Genomic DNA, 21,982 nt, shown 5'->3' on the forward strand with positions numbered 1-21,982 from the left:
TTTCCTGTCTCACAATGTACCGTTTGTGTTCAGGAAGGGTTCATATTTTCAGACAACAAATTGTAGAGAGAAACAAGCCCTATAACATAGGATACAACATTTTAATGAACAGTGTTTTCTATAAAATCATTATTTCGTATATTTTTCATTTTATTGATTTTATGAAAAGCACTATTCATTAAAATGTTGTATCCTATGTTATAGGGCTTGTTTCTCTCTACAATTTCCTGTCTCACAATGTACCGTTTGTGTCCAGGAAGGGTTCATATTTTCATAGATGTCGATTTTCGAAAGAAATCAGAACATGCATATTATTTTATCAACAACCAAACCAAACCAAACCAATCCATATAAATTATATATATCACTGTAATCACAAGTTCAATCTATTTTCGTATTATAACGGAATTTTAAATTATGTCTTTATTTTCCTGAAAATTTAGTTCAAGTTTAGTTTTGTTGATGTTTGATCATCAAAATCTTAAAAATAAATAAGTTGTCTTAAAATGTGCTACAATACGGATATAGTATAATCTTTTATCTTTAATTTCCTTCTTCATTTGTGTAAAAATACCTAGCCAGTTTTACATAAAACGTTAAATGCCGAACGCTTATTCTGCTACTTTTTCGCACTACTGAAATGGATTCTTAACTGAAAATTTAAACACATTCTATTTTAATAAAAGTTTGCAAACTCCATTTTGAAAATTACAGTTGAGGGTTGGAACCTTTGGTGTTACACAGCAAAATAAAAACACTAAATCACCTCAATACCTAAGTTTATAATCATCTGCTGATGATGCTAACATGGTTAGCGAAACGCGCGTCCAGTGTAAAAGTAAAAGTGTTTTGGTGTATTGAGGTGATTTAGTGTTTTTATTTTCCATTTTGAAAGTCCCAGATCTAGCAAGTCTATGTAAGCTTAACTTTCTGGTTGAGTTAGTTAATTTTCGAATAAGATTAGGATCAGAACAAAAAATACAAGCTATTGATTAACGCGTATTTGTTTTACGATGTCTTTTTAACTACATATTAGTTATGGCCCATTAAAGATTTTACGAATATAATCAAGATTCATTAATTTAAGAATAAGGGGCTCACACATTTACTTTATTTGCTAAATCATAAATCATTCAATACCAATCCCTTACATAGTAAAGCGATAAACTGGTTTATATGGTATTAAAACAAAATTTATATGTGGAGGACAAAAGAAGTTACGACCTATTCAATCCTTATTTTTATTGATTAAGGTTCTTAATGAAGTTTTTTTTTTCATAAAACCTATATTTTGATGGTTATATTAATAAAGAAATAACTATAACCACCAATCAATTACCTCGGCAGCTTGATTTCGGAAAAGGCCAATATCGACTCTGAAATTCAGCCCAGAATTAGCAGCGCCTCAAGAGCATTCTGGAAATTAAAAGACAAGGTTTCTGCAAGCACAAAAACGAAAGTTGCACTGTACCGAGCAATAATAATCCCACCCCGTTATATGGAAGAGAAACCATGGATGCCATACAGGGTTGTTAAGTAGTTTATGAAGCGAAAAACTACGCCAAAAACTACGTTCAAAAACTACACAAAAACTACGTTAAAAACTACCTACAAAAATATAGTAAAACATAAACAATTTAGACTTTAAACAAAAATCAAGCCAAATTCTTATCATGGAAGTATGAATTTATATTATATTTGTATAAGTTAAACAATATCAGAAAAAAAGACAATTTTTTTTCAACAAAAGTGTATTTTCTACGAAATACAAAGTAACCACAGAACACACTAAAGAAGAACGCTAACTCCCATGCATTTTTTAGTTTCAAAAGGGTTTCAAATTTGTAAAGAAATCTGTAATCTGTATATTGAAGTGGCGCCATCTAGCCACCCAGGAAAGTAACAAAGGTGGCGGCAAATTTAAATAGATGCAATTTATTTTTAAGCAAGACGTATTGACTTGTTCGCCAGTTAGAGCCAATCAGATTTCTACAAAATAATGTGTAGTCATCTGATTGGTCCCAAGTTAGCAAACAAGTCAAATGGTAAAAAACAAGGATTTATATATAAAGGTTAAACCAGGTTAAACTATTGTAAAGTGTTAAATGGTTTGCTTATATCATTTTATGTGCATAAAAACCTACAATAAATAATTTATTTTAATTTACAGAAAATTATACCATGAAACATTTTACAAACAAATAAAACAACAGATTGAAAAGTATAATATTTATTATACTACCAGATTTAAGAACACATAACAAATATCGTTGGAATACAAGAAAAAGTGACGTCCATTAGAAACAATGTTTTATTTACGTGTATTTTTACATATGGACTTGAACAATTGTGTAATATCACATTGTGGAGTTTATGTACAAAAATATGAGGTTGATCAATTTTTTTTTGTAAAAATATATGGCGTTGTAAATATTACATTGTTAAAAAATAAAATTCACGAATATTTGGACTTGGTTAGGTTACCTCACCTCACTTTCTCGGATTATTAAATAAAATTGTTAGATAAATCAAAGACCTTTAACTTAAACCTTACCTTTAATAAAGATCTTAAAAATCAAACACAAAACAAAGTTCAAAAAAATTCAAAAATACAAAATCACGATTGTAAAACGAAGATTGCAAAAAAACACAGCCAAACAACCAGAAAACAGCGAAACGCACATCTCCAGTCAATGGCAAAACACAACTGAAGAGGAAGGAGGAAGCCGGAAACGGAAAACTGATTTGACATACAGAACAATGACAGAACATAATTAATAGGCCTATTTAGGCAACTATAAAAACAATTTTGTACGCAATTGTTAGGCAACTAGAAAAATTAAAATAAAAATACGCCATCTAGCGTCCCAGGAAATTACTACCCCAAAAACAGATCGTTCAAGGTCGTATATCTCAGTTGACTGGCCCTGAAAGTAACATTGAACACAAAATAAACTATAAATTCTTATGGAGAAATTCTCCATAGACATTCTTCTCCATAGAATATATGATTTTTTACATCTAAAGGCACAACTTTATAATTCCCCTCTTCCCAGAAGGTATGGAGCAAGGTATGGAGACATCGACGTCTTCCAAGCACTTTTAACTACTAAGTATCAAAAATAATATCACATAATAACGAACAAATTCACAAAATATAGGTTTTTTATTTCTTTAAATTGATCAACAATCAAAGTTTTTAGGTTATGTTTTCACTGTTATTTAAAAAAAACTACATTAGTTACATAAACTACACATTTACTACTCGACATTTAAAAAACTACTTGTGACATGTAGTAGTAAATGTAGTTTATTAATTACTACGTGTAGTTTAACAACTCTGGTGCCATACCGCCGGCACACGAACGCATTAAACAAGTTGCAACAGAGCATTGTAAACTCAGTTAACAACGACAACGAAAAAGTAAAAAGGCAACAAAGTAACGAAATTTTTGAATGTCCGGAGTGCGGAAGAGAGATAACATCACGTATCGGGCTTTTCAGTCACAGAAAAGCTCATGAAAGAAAACGCCTTGCATAACCCTTCTGATGCGTGTCAAATACTCGTTAGCGAGTAATGGAAGTAAGTAAGTAAATTCGTATTTGTATATTTTTTTCTTTTAAAAGTCGGTGATAGGATATTTTGAAAGTGTTGTGTAATTAGTAGTAGTGGGAACTATCGAATGAATACTATCGAAACATTCGATAGTTGCAATTCATTCGAATAATTCGATAGTTAGTAAGAAAACATTCGTTGAAAACTATTCGAATAAAAATTATCGAATAGATCCGTCATCTGCCTTGAAATATTGTATTCTAGTAATTCGGCAGCAAAAACCATTCATTTATAAAATTCATTCATTTATGAAATTCATTCATTCGTCAGGATCGATTATAATAAAATATTAACTGAATTTTAGTTGTCGCCCGGCGACGTAGGTTTCCAAACCCGACAGCGGTCGGTGGCAATGCTATGAAAGAAGCCGGCATCTTTGATTTTTTGCGGAGTCAGATATAGATAACGACACATTATTTTTTTTATTGAGGTGCTAGTATTTACACAGAAAATACATTATGAAGGGCGCTGTTGCCATATTTTGGTATTAGTTGATATTAGCAAAGAATATTATTGTTTGGCTTTAGTTAGTTAGGGATAGTATGTCTATATATTCTGAATTTTTTTTTATTAATATCCTGTTGTTACACTGCAATAATACTTGTTATTTTGGATGTAAGAAAATGATTTTTAATGTTTTTAAGCAAAGACTGGTTTAATAAATAATAATAACAGTAATAATTTGTTATACCTATTAACAACAAAATTTAAAATGATTTAATATAAATATTTTTTTTAAGTATTAGCAAAATATAAACAACAAATTAGATGTCAAAATTATTTATATTAGATCCTATTTAAAAATAATATAGTCTCTAAATTTTTTGGCAACGTTGGTTTATTGAATAATAATAATTACAGAACTAATTTGTTATATTAACAACAAATTTTAAAATCATGAAATATAAACATTTATTAATTTTCTAATCATGCAGTGTAATGGAACGAAAATATAAATAAAAAATTAGAAATCAAAATTATTTATATTAGGTGCTTTATATTACTATTTAAAAATTATATTTACTTTTACTGGCATTTACTTTAAAAAATAAATGAAATATTTCTTCGCAAAAACTACATGTAAGAGAATTAGCATAAACAAAATACAAACATCGTTAACTTTTTTTTTAAATTGGCACGTGTAAAACTTTCATTTTAATTTTCTCACCCCATAGTTTGAGTTCGATAACCATTTACTTAACCACATTACTTTAATATGATTATTAAGTTCAACTAATTCATATTATTAAAACATCTAAAATACAAATATGTACTTTTAAAATTAATTTAAGTTCATCTCATCTCTCTTAAAAATTGCTACTTCTCAAAATTTCCCATTAAAAAATAGACCATATACCATATAAAATTAAATAATTGAAAGATCGGACTACGGAAAACCACACAACTTTTCGGAAAAATTTTGACCACCTGCACATGCACACAATCGTCAATAAATAAAATTAAAAAATAACTACTATTTTAGTATTTTAACTATTTTAGTAAACGCAAAAATAGCACAGTATTTATACGGTGAAGTTATAAAAATTTGGAAGAACTAATAATGCACTGAGCATACAAAAATCAAACGAATACTAAATTTCATTTATCAAAAGCATTCGATAGTCGTGGCTCAACGATAACCATTTAGTCGCACGGCGAGGTTGTCACATATGCTTTAGTATACAAATGAATGAATGATTTTATTCGAATAAAACCATTCGATAGTTGAAATCATTCATTCATTAACCATTCGATAGTCTAATTCATTCGATAGTTCGCATCGCTAGTAATTAGGACGTCTCTACATTTACTTATTTCTCTGAACCCCGAGCAGCCTATTATTCCCAGTACTCCGGCCTGGACGCTGCGCCAATCGGCGCGCCTACTTAACCCCCGCACTGACCAAGCGCCCCTCGCTTGAGGTACCCGCCAGGCACTGTTGCCAATATTGATCGCGCGCGACGCTCGGAACGGGCGCCGCGACGCGCGCGCTTTTCTCCAGGACGCCGCGCCGCGATGCCGCCTCCCCGGGAAAATCCCCGAATTTCGGGAATTAGGTATTGTTGGTCGAAATAAACCACTTGTTTTGTATGTTTATATTTACAACTCTACAGGTTGTGAGGGGTTATAGGACAAATGGGTAGTGATATTTTCCGAATGTTTTATTGAAAAAAAAATATTTTATAGAATTTTCTTTCTCAATTTTCTTTCTTCATCAATATCTCTTTATGTGTGCTCTCAGTACCAGTTTTTGTACTTTCATTTAACTCAAGTAACTATAACTTTGTATTTTTGGTTTTATTTTATTATATAGTTTTTAAAATTCGAGAAAAAATAGTTTTTTTGGAAATAGATTTGTATGTCTGGAAACGGTTCTGCCCTTTTTTAATTTTTCTATAATTAGAGTTAATATATTGACAAGGTTTATGTCAATTTTTGTTCAACGGACATAAATCATACGATTTTATTCCAGCCAGAGCAGTGACGCTAGCACTTTTTAGTAATTTATACAGTGTGAGTCTTAAATAAGTGCAAATATTTTAAGGTGTAATATATTTCGACCCCAGAAACAGGATTATGAGGTTTTTTCGCGAAAAAAAAATTGAAAATTTTTTATTTTCTAGTTAAAAAACATGATTTCTTTATAATATGGCAACAGAGGTAGTAGATTAAATCTACGAAAAAAAAATGCAGAAAAGATCCAGTGGTTCTCAAAATTTAAGCAAAAAATCAATTTTTTTTGGAAATTGTCAAAGTAAAATAACTTTGTTATTTGGACTTATTTGAAAAAGGGTGAAGAAAAAAATATGTCTCTTTTATCGACATTGCTAACATAAACATCAGTGGTAAAATATGTCTTTTTGCGGACGACAATAGCTTCACTTGGAGCAACAAGGACGTCACGGCATTTCATAGGATTATATCACATGACTTAATCACCATTAAATTTTGGTGCGATTCGAACCTCTTGAGTCTCAACATTTCTAAAACTAAAGCTTTGTCGTATAAAAACTCGCTGCAGCCTTTTGTACTTAACAACACCACCATTGACGTCGTAAAATCTGTAAAATTCTTAGGGCTTGTTGTAGACAATTCTCTAAAATGGGACATGCATATCGACGTTTTGTCGAAAAAATTAAGCACTGCCTGTTTTGCATTAAGATCTGTTTCTAAGGAGCTTAACTTGTCAGTGGCTAGAACTGTTTATTATGCACTTTTTCCGTCGCACCTCAGATATGCCCTTCCATTCTGGGATACGTGTTGTGTGACTCAATTTGACCGCATTTTCAAGCTCCAGAAGAGAGATGTTCGATATTCACTGGGACTAAACAGCAGAACTCATTGCCAGGATTTTTTAAAAATTAAAAATATTAACTCTTCCTTCCTTATTTATATTTGAATCCGTTTGCCTAATACGTAAGCATGTATCGCCTTCTCAAGAAAGGCCATCTCACACTTATCCACTCAGGAACGCGGAGCAAGATCTTTATCTACCTACCCCACGCTCAGAGTAAGTTGAAAGTTCAATATTATACAACTCGAAAAAAATGCACAATCACCTGCCATTTGAAATCCAATCCCATAACATCATTTTCTTCTTTTCGCAAACCATTGAAATCTTATTTACTAGACAAGGCTTTCTACGCCGTAAATGACTTATATTTTGATAATCGAATTTGATCTTGCAAACACTGGTCTAATATTTGCTATTACTATCTATACTAATATATAAAATCCTTAAGTGACTGACATACTGATTAATCACGATCCTGCTCAAACCACTCAACGTAACAAGCTCAATTTTGGCATACAGGTTGATTCTAGGGTGTAGAGGTTCGATAAGAAGGGATTTTTCGAAATTCCAGTTCCAAGAGGGTGAAACCACCCCTCAAATATTACAATATTTTTTATTTAAAAACGATCAAGTTTCCGAAAAACGCTTAAACACGTATATTTTATTTTATTTTTTACATATTTTAATATTTTTATAAAATGTATACAGGGTGTTTCATAAAATATGACCATTGAGTAATCACGATTCTGCTTAAACTGCTTGGCGTTTAAAGCTGATTTTTGGCAAACGGATTGACTGTGGGGTGTAGAGGTTCGATAAGGAGGGGTTTCTCGAATCTCAAATTCCAAGAGGGTGAAAACGCCCCTCAAATATTACAATATTTGTTATTTAAAAAACGGTTAGTCTTTCGGGAAAACGCTTGGACAACCATAATTTATTTGGTTTTTTTACATATTTTGAAATATTTTAAAAAATCATACAGGGTGTTCCAAAAAGTTGGGTAATTTCTTAACCACGATTCTGCTTAAACTGCTTGACGTAAAAAGCTTATTTTTGGCAAACGGATTTTTTGAAAGTCAAATTCCAACGAGATGAAACTACCCGTCAAATATTACCAAGTTATATAATAATATCGCCATATTGTTTTTTCTCATGCTGACAAATGTGAGAAAATTTTATCCAGTTTGTATGTTAATGGAACTTCTTGCTTTGCTCTATCATCACTATTACAAATGATTAATTCGACGCGAACGAAGTCGCTGGTACACGCTAGTATTTAGTATAAACTTACTGAATATTTTTGAACCTTATTTTTATTTTTTTTATCCTTTGACATTGTAAACATTTATAAATGTTTATTTTAAACAATAAGACTGACAATGTAATTTGTATACTTCTTTTGTATTCTCTTTTATTTGTTTACTTTACCTTTGTCTACAAATTGTAAAATTATTGGCATAAAAGGCATTTAATTAATTTTAAATGGGATTTAATAAAATTTGGTTGTAACTGACTTATCTTGGTATCATAGGATTTATTTCTCCAAATACCGTTATATTAAGTTATTTTTGCCCAACAGTGGATTTATCACGTTTTGTCTGATCGCTTCTCAATTCTACGGGTATATGCCGCAGCAGGAAAACCTCTATACTCCACCCGGCAACGCCGCAGGACCAATACCGAGCGGCTAATCGCGGCGCGGGCCTCTGCTAAGACCAGTTACCCACTAGCACGGTCCTCGCAGCAATCAATCGGCGTTTTAGCGCGGTTTTCCGAGATCAAAAACACCGTCGCCGCCGAGCGTCCTGCCTTTTGCTGATCGCGAAAAACAAAAATCAGTAATCAGTCAGTGATGGATCGCGCCGAGGTAGCCAGGGTTACCGTGGTGCGATAGATTTAAGGGATTGTTTCCAGGCTTCTACCCTCAGAAGAAGACGTAGGAGTGTAGTCTTGGTGGTCCAGTTGCTGGATACCGTCGCAGGTTTCAGGAGAGCTTTCAGGAGAAGAACAAAGGATAACAAGGGCTTTATTCGATGTAAGAGAAGACTGTCTTGTTTTTTGCTGTTGTTAGTGATAATTTTCATTGTGAGAAGTTCTATACAGCAGTATACTTAGGCTTCATTCAGAATCTCGAAATTAGTGAATTAAATTGGTGGCTTCAATTTGCAAAGGAGTTTTTTTTTCTAATTTCAATGTAAGCATTCAGAACGTCAAAGTGGTGGTATTTTCCTGTTATTAAAAAAAGTTAACACACATACCACTTTGGCCACTGCAGAATTAGCCAGTAATGTCAATTTGGCCTTTGATTATCGTATTGAAATGAAAAATTTATTGTTTTCTAAGCTAGTTATTAGGCTTTCTCTGTGGATACAACCGACTACCGCATGCTGTTGCTAGGATATTCTATTAATTTGAATGGTAATTCTTAAGTATAATTAAAACCACTACTTAATTCAAATAATTTCGAGGTTCTCTATGAAGCTTTAGAACGCATAATTAAGTATTCGCGAATGGTTATAAAGGTGTTTTATTTGTTAAAAATAATATATTTGAACTGTGTTCATAGCCAATTTTTATCCATGTGAAGAGACATTGGAAGAAACTGACAAAAAAAATGTTAAATTTTTTAGTAGAAAATACAGTTAATTTGAAGGCAGTTGACAATATTTTTCTAACACTTTCTAGAAATATCTTAGAACTTTGATGACGGTGAGCGAGTCACTGTCGAAGTTAAAGAAGTTAGTAGCACTAATTCACAATCCTTGAATTATTGTTGTTACCTTTTTATACAAACAAAATCAGACGAGATCAAATCGATTAATTCTAGTTTCCTACCTTTTTCTCGACTGAAAAGTCAGTTACCGGTAGCGGCTATACAGCTAACCTTTAATGCATAAGGATATTTCGAGATTTTCCATTTTTCCCTTCTAAGCTTATGAAGCTATCTAAATTTTAAAATTTAAAGTTGGTGAACTAAAAACAATGAACAGTTTAAAAATAACTAAGTGAAAGGATAATTAAAATTAATACATACTTAACAATAGAACATTACGATCTTATTGTGGTTTAGTGGTTTTCAGTTTTTTTATTTTAGTGTAACTAAAAACATGTTTATTGTTACTCAATGGAAAGTTCGAGGCTAGAGATTTCGGAAAGAAAAATACTGAGGAAGATTTTTGGAGGAAAGAAGGTAGACAACACATGGACCAGAAGAACAAATGAAGAATTAAAGCATCTATATCGGGCACCGAGTATAACGGGAGTAGCAAGAGCACAAAGACTGAGATGACTGGGACATATTGAAAGAATGGCTGAAGCAAGAATTCCTAGTATGATAATGAGACGTGAAATAGGTGGAAAGAGAAGGAGGGGTAGACCGAGAACCAGATGGAAAAAAGATGTTGAAGAGGACTTGAGAAGGATAAGAGTGGATGGGTGGAGAATAAAAGCGAAAGACAGAAACAAATGGAGAAAGATAACCAATCAAGCCATGAGCCTTTTAGGTTTTTCGAGCTATTATATATATAAATTTGTTAAACTTCTCTAGGCATTCTTTGACCAACTTCGAATTGATGGTTACTGAGTTGATCGCTCTTAATGCTGCTTGACATCATCAGATAAGATAACTATTTCTTGTTTCCGAATGTTCCTATCTAAGATAAGTTGTACACATCTTTCGATATGCGCTTTGAGTATATAGGTATCCCAGTTTACCAAAGTCCTATTTTCCTTGATGTTTCAGAGCTTTGGTTTTCTTTGCCAACCTTTATTTTGTGTCCCAGATAGTTATATTCTCTTATCTATTTTAATATTTGATTTTTGGTGGTCACTTGAATATTTTCCGAACTCATGCTTTTGTTTTATCCAGATTCGATATTCAGAGAAAGCCGGTGAAGCTCTGCCATCATAGTTTTAAGTCTGCCACCAGTCCAAGTAGATATATTTTATTTGAAAATGCATCATTGTCTAACTACTACTTTCAAAAGAAACAGAATATGTTTTTTTTGTTTCTTCAGGCTGTTTTTCCACTTTTGATCGGGTCGCTATATACTGCCGACATAATCCGAGCTAATTGCATTATTTAATATACAAACAATCGATACTGTATCGATTATTCGTGTCGTGCGAGACGGTAAATAGGCGGAATTTTAGGTCGATGTCGCAGAAACTGGTCTTGACGGACGACGATATATATTAGTTCGATAATCGTATTTTGACGTAATCGATCCTAATCTGTAAAATTATGCCAATGACCACATTATTAATAGATAAACAGTGGCGTACATAATTAATATAAACAATAATTAGGAAAATATAAAACATATATTTGTCGGTATTGGTTTCCCTATTTTATATTTCAATAAGTTTATTATTATTATTATAATAAGTTATATTTCAATAAGTAAACGTTGGAAGATTCACATTCCAGGTTATGGATGGAGTCTTCCAGGTTTTCGAAGTCTGCTTTTAGTTGGTTTCCACTTCGGAAGCAGAATGGCTTTGGTCCAGTTAGTGGAGTGTTTGCTCCTTTTCTAGCTAGATCGTTTGATATTTCATTGCCTTCCATCCCATGGTGGGTTGCATGGCACCCAGAGTAGGAGGACTTTGTTTTCTTTGCCTGCTTGACTATAGGATAAGATGGCTATTCCTTGATTCCGGTAGTTCCTATCTGAGATAAATTGTACGCGTCTTATGAATACCGGGTGTTGCATCGTCGAGCATAGGAAATCCCATGTAAATTTTATTGGGGTCAATTATTGGCTTCCCTAATTATTTTAGAGAATAATTCTATTTAGGTTTATTGAAGAGCAGTAAAACCCACATTCAAAAGAATAACTTTAGATATTTTTGATTAGCCCGTTTACGAGTTATCGCCGATTTCTTTTTAAATATTTCTCCTTTCTTATGGCTCTGTATTTACTTATGAGCACCAGTCAAGGTAAAAGATAACTGTCAAATGAAGTTGTCATTTCAGAAATTTATCTATTTAGTGCTTTATTATTATTATTAAAAACTCATACCTACATCGAAAATATTAGCCAAAATAAAAGCTACCGAAGTAAAAGTAATATAACATATTAGCTACCGAAGAAAAAGTATTGATTATTAAATGGTATTATCATGTATTATCAAGGAAATAGGTATCAAAAGGTGTCGGACATGTTTGTTGCTCTATATCCGAATAGACCGATACCTGGAAAATCTACAATCGCAAGGAATATCCAGAGATTTGAGACCAAAGGTACCCTAATAAATAACTGCAGATGTGAAGCAAGGCAGGAACAAAGAGAAGATGCAAGAAATGATACCGGCTTGGAAGTTTTATTGTGCGTGGAAGAGAACGATGGAAAGATCAGCACAAGGAAACTTGAGGATGAAATAGGAATAGATCACACTACAGCGTTTCGAATTTTGAAACGACATAAATACTATTCCTTCAAATATGAAAAGAACCTAGAGCTACGAGATGGGGACGAAATACGGCGGCAGGCGTTTTGTTTTGATATGATGGAAAGAGCAAACACGGATAGGGAATTTTTAAAAAACATACGTTTCACTGAAGAATGCACGTTTACCTTAAATAATGAACCCAATGTTCAAAATTATCGGTATTGGAACAAAGAAAACCAACACAGGTTTGTCGAAACAAGGACGAAATATCCACAGAAAGTAAATGTTTGGGCAGGGATATTCGGACACAATATTATCGGGCCATTATTTCTTACGGAAATTTAAATGCAGAATATTATTTGGAACTACTCGAAAATCATATTTTACCTGCTTTATATGATGCCGCTAGGGAAAATCAGGAAGTTTAGTACCAAATGGATGACTGCCCGGCACATAGTACCCTGGCTGTTCGGGAATATTTAGACAATAGTTTTAACGGAAACGTTATTGGCCTAAATCATACAGTAAAATGGCCAGCAAGGTCTCCTGATATTTCGCTAAATGATTTCTTTCTCTGGGGCCATTTAAAAACAGGATATACAAGGATAAAAAATACCCAAATCTAGACGAGTTAAAAAATGCTATTTCTGCCGAATGCAATAGAATTTCAGTTTACCAACTAGCGAATGTAAGAAGAGAATTTTATGATCGCCTGGGTTATTGTCTAGCAGTCGATGGAGGAATATTTGAACATCTTCTTAAATCCTAAAGTTCTAACAATTTAATAGTACCTACATTAATAAGTTATTGAATATTGTAATAATACTATAATTAATGATTTTTTACTTGTAATTGATTACTTTATTTTACTTTAATTCTTATTAATTTGTATTTATAAATATATCTTTAAGATTTCCGATGTAGGAATGAGTTTTCAATAATAATAAAGCACTAAATAGGTAAATTTCTGAAATGACAACTTCATTTTACAGTTATCTTTTACCTTGACTGGTGCTCATAAGTAAATACAGGGCCATAAGGAGAAATATTTAAAAAGAAATCGGCGATAACTCGAAAACGAGTTCGACGATGTCCCGTCCGACGATGCAACACCCGGTATAAGTGTGATGTAATAATAGCCTAGATTTCTGCCTGAAGGATGCTGGGCATCACTGACTAATCGCACTGACATAGAACGTCTTTTATCGTTTCTTCCTATGAATGACTTAATCTGCACCTGAGTTCGTCTGAGATTGCGGTGCCTTATTTACTGTCCTCCATTCACGCGGTTGTGCAGCTCTGAACTGTTCAAGAACGCGATACTCTCACTCCATTCAATTGAGTCATAAAGTTCAGAACTGTTCCGCGCCATATGGAGGCACCAGGCTATCGCGCACAGCTACCTTTCAGAACCGCTAGTAGCCCAGGGCGTAAAGCTCTGAAACTCGCGAATGGAGGACACCAATTATTGTAAACCCAGACATTTTTTTTGTCTGTGTTATTATCGCATACAGTTTGTACCAATATACTTTGTCCTTTATGTCAAAAACAATAAAATTTGTTTTATATGAAATTAGAACAAGGAATATAAAGAGTGCTAGCAAAAATTCACGAATGGTTTTTAGTACAAACAGAAAACCAGGTCAACTTTTACAATCTCTCATAAAAAGACGAATGCATTTAGACCGTAATCCAGTTTTTATAGAAAAAGTTATCTTAATATTGTTATTGAAACATAAAAGATGCTTTTATTGATCTACTGTATGTCCATGGATTGTCTTTACAAGAGGAAAAACTTTTTTTTGATTGACATTTTGAGATAAATAATTCATTCTTCATAAAGATTTTTGCTTGTTCTAAAATGCTTAATTCCTTTTATATTTTTCCAAATTTCTATACCGTTTTAGAGAAAATTAAAAAAAAAACATGAACATATGGTTGAATTTAAATCTTTTGAAGTCCTAAATATCAAAAAGCCTTTCTATGGTAAGATAATTTCGATTTCATTCTTTGATAGATGGTTATTATTAATTTTGATTAACGTCATATTTTTGCTGTTGTAGTATCATATTTTCCGATAACTATTATCACCCTTTCCGTAGCACTAAACTAAATAAATTTTGTACTTTTTTAATACCGTATGATCGAAAAAAACGGCGTTAGCCATAGCTATGAAATCGCTGTCATTTTATATATGTATAACTACCGTGCACCAGCGACTTCGATCGCGTCGAATTAATCATTTGTAATGGTGATGATAAAGCAAAGCAAGAATTTCCATTAGAATACAAACTGGATAAAATTTTCTCACATTTATGTCAGCATGAGAAAAAACAATATGGCGATATTATTATATAACTTGGTAATATTTGAGGGGTAGTTTCATCTCGTTGGAATTTGACTTTCAAAAAATCCGTTTGCCAAAAATAAGTTTTTTACGTCAAGCAGTTTAAGCAGAATCGTCGTTAAGAAATTACCCAACTTTTTGGAACACCCTGTATGATTTTTCAAACAATTTCAAAATATGTAAAAAAACCAAATAAATTATGCTTGTCCAAGCGTTTTCCCGAAAGACTAACCATTTTTCAAATAACAAATATTGTGATATTTGAGGGGCGTTTTCACCCTCTTGGAATTTGAATCACATCAATCACAACCTCTACACCCCACAGTCAATCCGTTTAGCAAAAATCAGCTTTGAACGTCAAGCAGTTTAAGCAGAATCGTGATTACTCAATGACCAGATTTTTCGAAACACCCTGTATACATTTTTAAAAAATCTTAAAATATGTAAAAAACAAAATAAAATATACGTGTTGAAGCGTTTTTTCGGAAACTTAAAATATGTAAAAAAAACAAAATAAAATATACGTGTTTAAGCGGTTTTTCGGAAACTTGACCGTTTTTTAAATAAAAAATATTATAATATTTAAGGGGTGGTTTCACCCCCTTGGAACTGGAATTTCGAAAAATCCCTTCTTATCGAACCTCTACACCCTAGAATCAACCTGTATGCCAAAATTGAGCTTCTTACGTTGAGTGGTTTGAGCAGGATCGTGATTAATCAGTATGTCAGTCACTTAAGGATTTTATATATTAGTATAGATTATAGGGGGTATGTCATTGATGTTCATTTCCAATGATGCCCAGTTCCTCACCAACTGGACGACGTTTTTTATTTCGATCATACGGTACTTTAAAACTGCAAAAAATATGACGTTAATTATAATTCTAGCAATAACAATCTGTCAAAGAATGAAAACGAAATTATATTTTACTTTTATGCCTAGATTGCCTAGGCGTTAAATTGACTTTTTATATTGTCAATCATGTCACAAAAATTGATACTCTTGCGACGTACTATGGGGTATTTTACCTCAAAACCTCGCCAATAATATTTTTATTTTTGTTTGTATTCTTCCGCCTTTTAAAACGTGAGAAAATAAAGAAATTGCTTCAAATTTTAATACATACTGAGCGTTTTTTTATCGACAAGATTAAGATTGAATTTTATAATATAAATAAATAAGATTATTCAGGGTGTCCCTCAATAACATGTTAATACTCGAGGGAGTGATTCCTCAGGTCATTTTATGGAGAAAAGTTCCCTTAAACATAGGTCCAGAAATGCATTGTTTCTAAGATACAGGGTGTTGAAAGTGAAAAACACTACATTTATATTCGATTAAAAAAAATTGTAACTGCCAAACTCGCAAAAATTAGCAAAATTTCTTATCAAGGTCTTCTAAAGGAATACTTAAGCTACAAAACCAGCCAGATTGATATACTTGCTAAGGTTCGATTACATACTGAAAGTTTATATAAACATTCTGTTATAAATATGAAATAATATGTCTATTATTGAACTAGCAGATTAATATTGTTCTAACTACAAAATAACAGTTATACTAAAGAGTAATACTCCCATATTATACTCCAAACTAATATAAGATCAACAAAAGATCGCGATTAGTAAGAAAAACTAAGAAAATTATTGTTAAGTAAATTTTGTAAAAGCACAGCGATACACAGCCCGTCTATTCGAAGAACAATTTGTGATTGGCGCGGATTGTAACACGGGGGGACATTGACCCCTACCACCCACCCTCGAATACATTCATGTTTATACAAATAATTCCTGGTATTGGTTGGTTGATATCTTGAATTTAGATTTTTAAATATTGGCCAACTTTTTGGGTTAAATACCCCTTAGTGCGACGTTTGAAAAAAACAATATTAGTAAAGACCTCGGTAAAGACTAAAATAAAAAAAAAACTAAAGGAACTAATTCAGCTTGGCTTCGTCGTCGACAAAGCCGAAAGCTTTTACTTCATACGAAAGCAAACCTGTCCCTAAGGGTAGCCGCAGAGCTCCCTTAGGGACTCCCTTTGTTCTTAATCAAGTTTGAGTTAATAATTCCCCGAGAACGTTCCTTTGAATTTACTTTTTATATGATGTCATTGTTTCTGCTTTCATATTATGAAGGGGGAACAACTGCCTCTTTCAATCAACAGGGGCCTGTTAAAAATTAAATTACGTCAGAATTTTGTATAACAATTTTCAAATCTTCTCATTTAACACAGAATGCTAGGTATATCAGTTCCAAAAAAATATTTTTCTTGAATTCTAAACTGCACTATTTAAAAATAAGTTTTACTCATTATAAAAATAAATTACAACCTTCTTAAGGCCAACTGACATATGACGTTGATAAGTTTGACAATTGACATATGACGTTTTGGCGGATGACTGATGAAATATGACATTGACTGTTGACAGATGACGTATTTGACAGTTGACATATTTGACAATTGATAGATAACAGTTAACAGATGACGCCACAACTTCCTCCTCCTGATGCTGAAACCCCCATCTCCCTCTACTGGTAGTAAGCGCCATTAAAAAATAAAGAAGAGTACGGGCCAAGTAATCACGTCTAGGGCTTGACCTCGACAAAACTATCATCGATTGTGATTCTCTAGCCGTCTTTGACGCCTTTTTTTTATCGTAGAGTATATCCTGGGTATCTTCGTTTTGTGGTACAGTAAGCTTCGTCCATATTTTTTGTCTGAACATTCTACCGTATGATCGAATAAAAACGGCGTCAGCAATGGCTATGAAATGAAGATTGCTGTCATTTTATTTGTAAATTTATATGGAAAATGTCATCTATGTCATTTCATAGCCATCGCTGACGCCGTTTTTATTCGATCATACGGTATCTTAGGTATTTAAATCAGCATTCTGATCTACTTAAAAATATAATATTAGAGGGTGATTTACCTTGATGTGAACATGAATAATTACACAATAATTACAGTTCACTACATAATAAAACGTTTGTTCTTAATTAATGTTAAACATGAAATCCTAAATTGTACGCATATTGTATTAATTATATCCTAGATGCATGTGTTGATACACATGAACTCAATGCAGAACGAATATTTCAACCTTTTTTAAATTTATTTTTGGAAATATTTCCTGTAATAAAATACTCAACTGTCATGGATAGTCATAAAACTTAATATTTTTACTTTCATGCATTGAATTTGTTTTTTTTTAGCAAATAACACAATTTTAACAATATTGTAAAGTTGTAATAATATAAATATCAAAGTTTTATCAAGCATATAATAAATAATTATAAGCTATATGTGTTTATATACTACCTGTGATCGCTCATGTGTACCAATGTGTGAAATTTTATGGTCACTGGTTATGTAATTTTTGATTTTAATATTATTATCTGGAGCAAAAAGGGTTTCCCAGATAATTACGAAAATAACAATTCTCTCTTTACTAAAAGCGATGTCAAAATCATTATTAACCATTAACCAACTTAGCTTTAATCATCTGCTGATGATTGTAAATTGTATATGGTATCCAAAGGCCGGGTCCACATATGTAGCAAATTGCTGTATCATATCTCCGTCGCGTTGCCCCAACATGTATGATGATCGCTAGTTTGGACGCAGAATTAACGCGATCATATGGTACACCTTTGTGATACCGTATCTGATCGATGCCAATCCGAATTTTTGCGCGTATCTTAACACTGCGTATCGGATACACGTATCATGATCTGTCATTTGGACGTGTTTTGATACAGTAGAACGATACAATTGACTTGATACGCCGTGACCCGTCTTGGGGCGGTTTTTCTCCGATCATCAAAGGGGCATCGAGGGTTCCGTCCTGATAATATAAATGAGAATTGATGAACATGATACGACGATACAAGGTGATTTGTTGTACCGTCCATATACAATGATACGCACGCTTGTACGCTGGTACGTATGAATTTTATAAGTATGGACGCTTACTTTGGCACGATATGCATATTCAGTCGACACAGCCCAAATAAACGTCCATACTTACGACCCATACTCTTGATACGTGATACATGATCCTGATACAATAGAGTGCTACATATGTGGACCCGGCTTTATAAGATCGCCATAGTGATTCACTCCTAGACATACAAATACCGACCTAAGACTCTCTGATGCTAACGGGGTATATGTAGGTATAAGTAAAAATAAGATAAAATAATGATATATAAAGCCGGGTCCACATATGTAGCACTCTATTGTATTAGGATCATGTATCACGTATCAAGAGCTTGTATCGTAAATATGGACGTTTATTTGGGCTGTGTCGACTGAATATGCATATCGTGCCAAAGTAAGCGTCCATACTTATAAAATTCATACATACCAGCGTACAAGCGTGCGTATCATTGTATATGGACGGTACAACAAATCACCTTGTATCGTCGTATCATGTTCATCAATTCTTCTCAGCGAACCCTCAATGCCCCTTTGATGATCGGAGAAAAACTGCCTCAAGACGGGTCACGGCGTGTCAAGTCAATTGTATCGTTATACTGTATCAAAACATGTCCAAATGACAGATCGTGATACGTGTATCCGATACGCAGTGTTAAGATACGCGCCAAAATTCGGATTGGCATGTATCAGATACGGTATCACAAAGGTGTACCATATGATCGCGTTAATTCGGCGTCCAAACTAGCAGTCATGAAACATGTTGGTGCAACGCGACGGAGATATGATACACGAAGATGCTACATATGTGGACCCGGCTTAAAGAATCCATCTATTTCATTTGTTAGAAACCAATATATTGAAATTTCTGCTTTGAATTTTAAACAACTAATTCTGATATTATTTATTATTTAAAAAGAAACTATCCATTGCGACAACTTAATCGTTAACGTGCGAAACGAGTAATAAAAATAATGAATAGCGGCAACTTTGTCAAATTTCTTTGGCTCACAGCCGAATGGTTTCCAATTGAACTTTTCAAAAACGACCATTTAGATTTAGATATAAAAAATATTTTAAATTTCTAACAAGTTTCTGAATCAATAATAGAAAATGACGTACAACAAATATAGAATCTGATATGAACTTACCTCTATACAAAATTGCTTCGTTTGTCCGCTAGACATTTTTTCAGATATTTTACGAACCGTTATTCCAATTTGAATGAGATTTTGGGTGTCTATGTTTTGCTGTATGTGCTTCTTGTTTGTGTGAAAAAATGTCTTTATTTTTTTAAAGTTTCTTGCCCTCTGGCGGACAAACGAAGCACTTTTATAGAGGTAAATTGTGTCGAATGAACTTATTTTGATTCCAGAAAAAACGTAGTAGTTCTATGTCCACGGAATATTGGGACACCGTGTATACAGGGTGTTCCAGTTTATTAGAGCAGCACGTTGACAATCCAGGGAAATATTTATTTTGAAGAAAATAAACTAATGTGCATAGAAATCGGCCCACTGTGAACTTTTGGTTTTAACTGTGTCTTTTAGAATCTATTTATCATGGCAAGTAAAAAATATGAGCTGTTTCAAAGACAATTTAACATGCTTTAATATGAGCATAAATTTATTCAGGGTATAGTCTGTCCAACGAGAAGATCCTTGACAGTGATAGATGTGTCTGTCATTTTAATTTCAAAGTAGTTTATTTTATTTTACAAAGAAATAAGTTGGTACAACTGGAACGCATAGCGATATATTTAAAATTTGATTGACAAGATGACAAGTGATTACTTCAAAATATTGTGAAAAAAGTGTATAAAACTGAAAAAATGTAATCGAGTTATTTTATTTAATAAAACGGTATGTGTTAATACAAAACAAACAAGAACAAGACACTACATACCAAAAAAAATTATAAAAAGAACTATTATTTACTTTCAAGCTTTATGAAACTACCCGCATTTATGATTATATTTATCAATATAACTTATGTACAAATACAAATTTTAATATTCCACAGGAATAAATAAAACAACATAGGTAAATAAAACAAACTATTTTATTAATAATAACACCTACCAAATTTTATACCTTAAAGGTTGATTAATTAATTTTAATCTTAATTTTTTAAACCAGTACCTTTGACATTATTTTTCTGCAGTACTAAAATCCATTATTTACCTATCGTGTGATGTCGATATTTTACAGCTACTCCAGTTTTTAGTATGTGTTTAGTTTGATCCTTCTACCATATACGAGATGCACTTATCTACGACGAAATGGTATACAAACTTTATCGATGGCAACTTCATTGGTGTATAAGACTTTCTGCCTGGGCAGCGAGTATTAACCATAAACTGTGCTCTGGGTCTACAGTTAATTTTCACTCGATTTTTCCTCCACTTGACTTCAAAAGACACAAAACACACGTAATAATACGAATCAAAATGCATTATCTTCCAAAACGCAGGGTATTTAACAAAAGTTGACACAAAATTATAACCTATAATTTGGAAAGACTTTGACAAGCGTCAAAAATGACAAAAATCTAAAGGCGAGTTCATACGCATCGGCGTCCGTTTGTCGTTCATCGTTCCGTCAAACCAATAAAATTGAAATACGATCTGTCATTTTTTAAATAAACCAATAAAACCGGTTAAAAACAACAAGACACGACGTATGACGGATTTATATTTAAACCCATCCATAGATAACTTAAAAATTATTAGAAACTTTTTTTAGTAAAATAAATAGATTGGTATGGGACGTCATCTGCGTTTCTTCTGTCATCGTCTGTCGAAATCTTACCTGAGAAAAAAAAACAGAGTATACTTATCGTTTATATGCGTACCAACGGGTAAACAAATAAATAAAAGGTATTTTTGTTGCGGTGACGATAAGAATAACAAACTTGTCAAATATTGTAATTACTACCTTTGTAATCGAAATTTTCACATTGTTCTTTTATTCTTTGATTAGTTGTGTTTCAATGTTTGATTAGTGTTTCAATTTAATGCATACATCACCGGAAAAAGCCGCCCAAGTAATCGCTTTAATTGAAAATGGACTTAAACAGAGAGCTGTAGCTCGGCAACTACATATGACACGCGGAGCGGTTCGAAGAGTGTGTGAACACTTGAGGAGACTCGATCCTTTCGTAGTCGACCTGGAACTGGTAGAAAGAGATATACAACGGATCGTGATGACCGCTTTATTGTGTCAACAATGTTAAGAAATCGGCGTCTTAATGCTATTCAGGTGCAACAACAGCTCCGTGAAACACGAGGAGTGACTATTAGTCAGTGGACAGTAAGACGAAGATTGAAGGAAAGTAACATGACCCCCAAAACACCCGTATTTTGTCCAAAACTTACCCCAGCTCATGTCA

The 21,982-nt window shown here is 33.0% G+C and overlaps 2 protein-coding genes across 2 annotated transcripts in view; both read left to right on the top strand.

The window, feature by feature from the left end:
• Positions 1-21,982, top strand: part of LOC115890003 (neurocalcin homolog) — a 130,729-nt gene that overhangs the window by 47,091 nt on the left and 61,656 nt on the right. The gene's annotated exons all lie outside the window — the stretch shown is intronic.
• Positions 8,648-21,982, top strand: part of LOC115890004 (neuronal calcium sensor 2) — a 63,934-nt gene continuing 50,599 nt past the window's right edge. The window contains exon 1 of the mRNA XM_030910115.1: positions 8,648-8,946. The gene's annotated coding sequence lies outside the window, so the exon portion shown is untranslated. The remainder of the gene's footprint in view (positions 8,947-21,982) is intronic.

The sequence above is a fragment of the Sitophilus oryzae genome, unplaced genomic scaffold (assembly GCF_002938485.1).
Source record: "Sitophilus oryzae breed Bouriz unplaced genomic scaffold, Soryzae_2.0 scaffold_857_pilon_pilon, whole genome shotgun sequence".
Classification (NCBI taxonomy): Eukaryota; Metazoa; Arthropoda; class Insecta; order Coleoptera; family Curculionidae; genus Sitophilus; species Sitophilus oryzae.